The sequence below is a fragment of the Callorhinchus milii genome, unplaced genomic scaffold, assembly GCF_018977255.1.
Source record: "Callorhinchus milii isolate IMCB2004 unplaced genomic scaffold, IMCB_Cmil_1.0 Scaffold239, whole genome shotgun sequence".
In the NCBI taxonomy this organism is placed as follows: Eukaryota; Metazoa; Chordata; class Chondrichthyes; order Chimaeriformes; family Callorhinchidae; genus Callorhinchus; species Callorhinchus milii.
Window position 1 is genome coordinate 14,580 of NW_024704980.1, and position 6,440 is coordinate 21,019.

The following is a 6,440-nucleotide window of genomic DNA, read 5'->3' on the forward strand; positions in this document are numbered from 1 at the left end:
GCATAATATTCTGGTTAAATAGCATCAAACTCAATAAAAGGTCCTGGATGGACCACGGACCTACCGTATATTAACACTGAATAGCTATATTATTGGTTCTTTCGGTAAAGTCACGTAGAAGGGACTTTACCGAAAGAACCAAGACTATGAATCCCTACAGTCACGAAAGCTTTAAATCGAAACTGAATAGCTATTCAACAAGACAAGCCATTCTGTTACATTGGGTCACTTCAAGTAATCACCATAGTGCAGTCTAAATGTACAACATATAACAATGACCATGGATGAGATGTTTCATTATTCTTGCTCTGAAGAGCACATTAAAGTTAACATGGGCACAGATCTGGCTTGACTCATCTAGCCACAACTGACATCAACAATATGGGTGGCAGGCTTTACTGTTAAATGTCTCAGATTTATCGTAACAAAATTCACAGTATTATATAAAGACTTTCACACCTTTACGACATTCACAACCTTATTACAGCATTCTCAGCATTATAACAAAACAAACAACACTTACAGACAATGGTTATTAAAGTATTTCCACCAGCAGATGCACCTGTCTAGGCTGAGCCGCTACATTTGCCTTCATTTTCATTTCTAATGGCTATCCATTAGACATTTTCATGTACAATGGTCCCCTTGGACCTCGTGGCTTTAAGGACCTTTAACCCGGAACTTCCGGGTCACGTGACCAAAGTCAGCACCCTCTAACTGCCATGGATAAAAACACTCATCCATGCCCTGTCCCAATGCCACCTGTACCCATTTGCTCTTTCGCCTTCTGCGTCATTGTCCCTGTTATCTGCAAATTCTCCAACACTTTCACGATCAATCGCCCATGTGACTGTGACCAAGAGAAGTGCTACAAAAACTAATATTGTGATAACCCTTGTCCACAATATTAACTTACAATTTTGACATGTTCATGTCACCAATTAAGGACACATTCTGCTTTGATAATTAACCTTATTTATGAGCACTTTTATTACCGTTCATTCTCTGAATTGTATTCCATGAGAGCAAATCTGTAAAATAAGCAATTTTATTGCTTGTGCTTTCATTAATTGCTGGAGATTTGTTGATTAATGAAAATCAATGCTGCATTATTACATGTCAACGTTAATACATTTTAATGATGCTCTTGTATCTGACAACCTCATAACCATGAGTACTATTCGCAATGCATATTTGCTAAGCCATCAAAATTGATCAAAAATGTCAAGACAAATACAAGTTGGCATTTAACACAAATAATGAAGCAATATAGTATACAAGTTAATGATTTTATCCATCAGACAACAGCCATGTCAGTGGGAGATACTCTACGGATATTTAATTCTCAAAATCATGACTCCCATAATTTATCCAAATTCAAGCCTGACATCAGAGATAGACGGTCAATGCATCGTGCACTTTAAGATGCGTTTGTGCGGTCGTCAAGAATGCTCTTCCTTCCAATATTAGGAAACCACTGGAGTGCTGCACTTTTTCAATATATTGAAAACTAATTGCTTTAGAATTGCGTTTTGTGTTTAGTTTGTTGTCATTCCCCGCACCTCCGATTAGCACGGTTAGCTACGTATAGTGCGAAAGAAGTTTAACATACATAAATCTGAACCAGTCCTGCCACACCTCCCAACTCACACCACGACACCAAACCCCTCTAGCCAAAGCACAGAAGTATAACCACACAGCGTGGAGAAGATTCATCCAGCAGTTTATCGACTGCTGGATTGAAAGTGCCATGAATAATTGCATTGTAATTATTTATCCAATGTAATTATTTGTCTAGATAGATAAAAAAAACAATGTTGCTTTTTAAAGGATAATGATGTAAAATGTCTGTGATGAATGCAAACAACTGTGGGAATAAAAGCAGGGTGGGAAGAATTAAGAATTAAATGATTACATTCTCAAATAGGCATTATTCCCGATATAGATGTACTACTTCCCTTCTTTTTTCTTGAGAGAAAATGACGAATGTGAACACATCTCTAACCTGCATCAGTTTGCCTAAAAAAACACAGCAGACACATGCTAACAGAAATTTCTATACCAGTCTACGTATGTTGCCATTGTGTATGATACATATGTTAAATGTTATTTTTTCAGCATTCTTCAAATGTTAAAAAGCCCCGTGTAATAATGGGCTATTTCAGGAAAGAGAGCAGTAGACATCCACCTGCAATACATGAAATGTGTTTAATGTGTTTAATTCCATTTTCTGCAGAAATCTGTTCTCAAACACATGTTTTAATTTGCTGTGAGGCACAGCCGCAGGTTCACCCTATTTGCCGGTTACACGTAACATCCAAAATATATCATTATCATCGATGTCACCTACAAAACACGTTTGAGAAGGGTAGCCAAACTAGGCTCTACGGTGCACTAGTGCTGGATTATTTGCACACGTATAGCATCATCATGATCTTGTGGTGCCACGACCACGAAGCAACTCCACAAGCGCCGCGTTTCCCTCCCAGCCCCTGCATTAAACACACACCTGCACGCAGCACACCCACATAGTGTCCTGGCAAAGGATTGCCTGGCACATCGGGATTTAATCCAAAGGGCCCCTAGAGGGAAAGTCCCACCGTTTCCTGGTTCCAGGAGGTTGGCCGACCCTCGCAGGGCAGGTTACATTGCTATGCCCCTAAAATTGGTTTCAAATTGTATGGGCGCAGAAAGAAAAGGTTCCCTGGGCCAACCGCAATGAGGTACAACTCGGGGGGGGGGGGGGGGAGAACGGAGGACGGAACCCTGAGCGAGAAGGGCGCAAGACAAAGGGACAATGGGTGGCCACCGCCGCCCACCGGTCACAGAGAAGGGGGGCGGCGGCAACCGCAGGTAAGCGCACGATTGGCCGCGCAGTACAATGCCACCCTGGGCTTTTGAAGTGAAGGGATTAGGCCACGGTAGAGACGGTGGAGAGGGACAACAGCGCGGGTAAGCGCATGATTGGCTGCGCGGTAAGACGTCACCCTGGGCCTTTGAAGTTTAGAGACTAAAAAGAGTAGCCCAGAACGATTTTAGGTCAGTTGTCTTCAACCTCGGGGCCATCAAGACCCACTGCCTGCCGTCCTGCTCCTCGAGCCGCTCGCAGCATCCATGTGATGCCAGCGAGTACTGCTTTCAGGCAGTGATAGGTGAGGTTTTCGCTCGTCCTTCTCCCTCTGACTCTCACAGCGTCTGTGCGACACTTGAGTACAGCTACGAGGTACGTGGTAGGACGTTTGAGTGACTGGGTTCGTAGGCATAAATTCTAGATTTGAAGCTTTCGTGACTGCAAGGATTCATATTCTTAGGTTTTTTCGGTAAAGTCACGTAGGTAAAACATTAAAATTAATAAAAGTAAAATAAAATAAAAATCACGACGTTTCGGAGGCAACAAAGCTTCCGTCTTCAGGTGGAACCGTCACAGCCACGACAGCTGTATCAAGTAAATGAGAGATTACAAGAGCTACCACTACGTATATATAATGGTTGGAGAGGGAAGGGGCAAGTAAGGCACACTTTTTATTAATATGGTAAGGTGAGGCTTAAGACTAAGAATAGACTGCATAACAAAAGGCTGAGCATTTGTTATGGAGAGGTACGGTTTGTGACTAAGCCTGGTCTACGTAACAATAGTGTGAAAAAAGAAAAAACTAAACATGGTAAAACAAGCCTGGCTGTCTATCAATAACCTGTAATAGTTGTCTGTCAAATAAGATGGACCAAATAAGTGTAGTTAAATATTTTTTTTGCATGGTTAATCATATCTTTCCAATGATTACTCAGTTTGTAACCATCATCACGGTTGAAATTATGTCTGTGTTTGTATATTTGTATGGCTTCGTCTACAAACCTTTGATGGTAGCCAGGAGGTTTGCAGAGCACCTTGGTCTCGGAAAAGACAATTTCATGAGAGCCCACAGAGTTGTAGCAATGATTGGCAACGGCCGAAGAATCAGTTCTGCCGTGTTTCAGATCTCACTTGTGCTCGCGGACACTATCAGAAACATGACGTTTCGTTTCTCCAATGTAGCAATCACCACAACTGCAACTCAATTTGTAGACTCCAGGACACTGTAAGTCAGGAAAGACATCCTTCACAAATGGAATCAGATCATGGATTTTATGCACTGTACTGAATCGGACTTGGATCTTATGTTTGTTTAGAATTTTGGAGATCTTTTTGGTTACGCCTGCTATGTATGGTAACGTGATAGTTTTGGTCGGAGTTTCATGTGGCTGTTTCTGTGTGGTGGGAGAAACAGCTTGGCGGATAGTGCGGTCAGAGTATCCGTTCATCCTGAGGGCCCGATGTACATGTCTTAATTCTCCGGCCAGGTGGTCTTGGTCAGAAATGCCATGGGCTCTGTGGTATAGCGTTTTGATGAGATAATTCTTTTGAGATGGGTGGTGGTGGGAATCCGGTTTCAAGTAGGAATCTGTGTGGGTGGCTTTCCTGTAGACAGAATGTCCAAGGATCCGTCAGGCCTCCTCTCAAACAGAATATCCAAGAATGGTAGTTTACCATCTTTCTCCACTTCCATGGTGTCTCTGATGGATGGGTGTCTAGAATTGATGTGGTCCAAGAAGTGGTTCAATGCTGGGAGGCCATGTGGCCAGATGACGAAAGTGTCATCCACATACCTCTTCCATAGAGACCATAGAGTCTGGGAGGTCTAGCCGCCGATGGCGGCTAGACCTCCCAGACTCTATGGTCTTCCCAAGATCCATAAAGAAGGCACCCCGCTATGACCCATCGTGTCGACGATAAACTCTCCTACGTACAAACTTGCCCGGTTTCTATCAGATACTCTGCTTCCCTTCACAGGCAAGACCTCTTCGGCAGTACTCAACTCAAACCAATTAGTCTCTATGGTTAAGGACATGGTACTATCTCCTGATGACATCCTCGTCAGTTTTGATGTAGTATCTCTGTTTACAAAAGTCCCAGTACCAGACACCATAACAATAATTGAGGACTTAGTCCAACATGGATTGAATTCTGATGTACCTGCGCTGGTGAGGCATTGCCTCACCAACACCTATTTTACCTGGAATGGCACCTTCTACAAACAGAATGAGGGTACCCCTATGGGCTCCCCCTTGTCACCAGTTATAGCCAACATGTTCATGGAAAAGTTTGAATCAAGACGCCATCCAGACATCCACCCTGCGTCCTTCCCTGTGGAAGAGGTATGTGGATGACACTTTCGTCATCTGGCCACATGGCCTCCCAGCATTGAACCACTTCTTGGACCACGTAAATTCTAGACACCCATCCATCAGATTCACCATGGAAGTGGAGAAAAATGGTAAACTACCATTCTTGGATATTCTGTTTGAGAGGAGGCCTGACGGATCCTTGGGACATTCTGTCTACAGGAAAGCCACCCACACAGATTCCTACTTGAAACCGGATTCCCACCACCACCCATCTCAAAAGAATTCTCTCATCAAAACGCTATACCACAGAGCCCATGGCATTTCTGACCAACACCACCTGGCCAGTGAATTAAGACATGTACATCGGGCCCTCAGGATGAACGGATACTCTGACCGCACTATCCGCCAAGCTGTTTCTCCCACCACACAGAAACAGCCACATGAAACTCCGACCAAAACTATCACGTTACCATACATAGCAGGGGTGACCAAAAAGATCTCCAAAATTCTAAACAAACATAAGATCCAAGTCCGATTCAGTACAGTGCATAAAATCCGTGATCTGATTCCATCTGTGAAGGATGTCGTTCCTGACTTACAGTATCCTGGAGTCTATAAATTGAGTTGCGGTTGTGGTGATTGCTACATTGGAGAAACGGAACGTCATGTTTCTGATCGTGTCCACGAGCACAAGTCAGATCTGAAACACGGCAGAACTGATTCTTCAGCCGTTGCCGATCATTGCTACAACTCTGTGGGCTCTCATGAAATTGTCTTTTCCGAGACCAAGGTGCTCTGCAAACCTCCTGGCTACCATCAAAGGTTTGTACACGAAGCCATACAAATATACAAACACAGACAATTTCAACCGTGATGATGGTTACAAACTGAGTAATCATTGGAAAGATGTGATTAACCATGCAAAAAAGATTTAACTACACTTATTTGGTCCATCTTATTTGACAGACAACTATTACAGGTTATTGATAGACAGCCAGGCTTGTTTTACCATGTATAGTTGTTTTCTTTTTTCACACTATTGTTATGTAGGCCAGGCTTAGTCACAAACCATACCTCTCCATAACAAAGGCTCAGCCTTTTGTTATGCAGTCTATTCTTAGTCTTAAGCCTCACCTTACCATATTAATACAAAGTGTGCCTTACTTGGCCCTTCCCCTCTCCAACCATTATATATACGGAGTGGTAGCTCTTGTAATCTCTCATTTACTTGATACAGCTGTCGTGGCTGTGACGGTTCCACCTGAAGACGGAAGCTT

At 43.1% G+C, this 6,440-nt stretch overlaps 1 pseudogene; it reads left to right on the forward strand.

Annotated features, from left to right (window-relative positions):
- Positions 1-4,686: 4,686 nt before the first annotated feature.
- On the forward strand, positions 4,687-6,150 carry LOC121851951 (annotated as a pseudogene).
- The last annotated feature ends 290 nt before the right edge of the window (positions 6,151-6,440 follow it).